This window comes from Lagopus leucura, unplaced genomic scaffold, assembly GCF_019238085.1.
Source record: "Lagopus leucura isolate 7727_CA_CO unplaced genomic scaffold, USGS_WTPT01 Super-Scaffold_100001, whole genome shotgun sequence".
Taxonomy (NCBI): domain Eukaryota; kingdom Metazoa; phylum Chordata; class Aves; order Galliformes; family Phasianidae; genus Lagopus; species Lagopus leucura.
This window is the reverse complement of record NW_024962262.1, coordinates 77,445,051-77,446,341: the sequence shown is the minus strand read 5'-3', so window position 1 is coordinate 77,446,341 and position 1,291 is coordinate 77,445,051.

Here is a 1,291-nt window from a genome sequence, read left to right as displayed (position 1 = left end):
GAACCAGGGAACCAGGGAACCAGGGAACCAGGGAACCAGGGAACCAGACCATAGCCCTGCAGAGAAGGACCTGGGGATCCCAGTGAATGAAAAACTTAACATGAGACAGCAGCGTGCCCTTGCAGCTCGGAAAGCAAATTATGTCTGGTGTCCATCAGAAGAGGGGTGGCAAGCAGGGACAAGGAGGCGACTTTTCCTCTCCGCCCTTGCGTGGCCCCATCTGGAGTACTGTGTTCAGATCTGGCACAACCAGAACAAGAAATACAGGGAGATGTTGGAGAGGATCCAGAGGGCCACAAAGATGATCACAGGGTTGGAGCACCTCCCCTACAAATACAGGCTGAGGGAGCTGGGCTCGTCCAGCCTGAAGAGACGGCTGCGGGGTCACCTAGTTGCAGCTTTTCAGTACCTAACGGGAACCTACAAACAGGGGAGTCAACTCTTTGAAAGCGTGGATAATAGCAGGACAAGGGGAAATGGTTTGAAGTTGAAGGAGAGAAGACTTAGGTTAGATATCGGGGGAATTTCTTAACTATGGGAGTGATAAGGTGCTGGAACAGGCTGCACAGAAGATTGTCCCTGGAAGTGATCAAGGCCAGGTTGGATGGGGCCCTGGGCAGCCAGGTCTAGTATTAAATGGTAGAGGTTGGCAGGGGGGGATGGAAGTTTGATGATCCTTGAGGTCCCTTGCATCCCAAATCATTCTGTGATTCTGAGATTCTATGATTCATTCTTCCTAAGAATACTGCTAATTTTTTATTCATTGCAGAAAACACATACTACTACTTCTGAGTTGATTATCAATGCACATAAAAAGTTTTAATGCATCAAATCATATTTGGAATGTACATTTTTCTTCTTTGAATATTACTCAAAATTTACTACAAACAAGCTATTGTTTATGCAAAAAAAAAAAATCTTCTAATAGTTCTGGTAGTTGGATTACCATGTATGTATACAAAAAGGAAAAAACATAACTGAGTAAAAAAAAAAAAAAAAGTTTTTCCCTCTGAGGGAATATATCTTTCTGCTGTTTCAAACATTCTCTTAATTCCAGACGTAATTTTATTATATTTCTTGTGAAACAAACAGAAGGACATAGTTTTTAAAAGTGCTTAAGGACACTTTTTAATTAAACTTTTATTCTAAAATAGCTCAAAACATAATTGTTCAGTCACTCATCATTAGATAATGAAACAAAAGCAGGACAAACTTGATTCAAAAATAGCCTAAAATACTGTGTTTGAAATCCCCAGGAAACCTAATTTTCCAAAAGTGAAAAGTTCTCTTT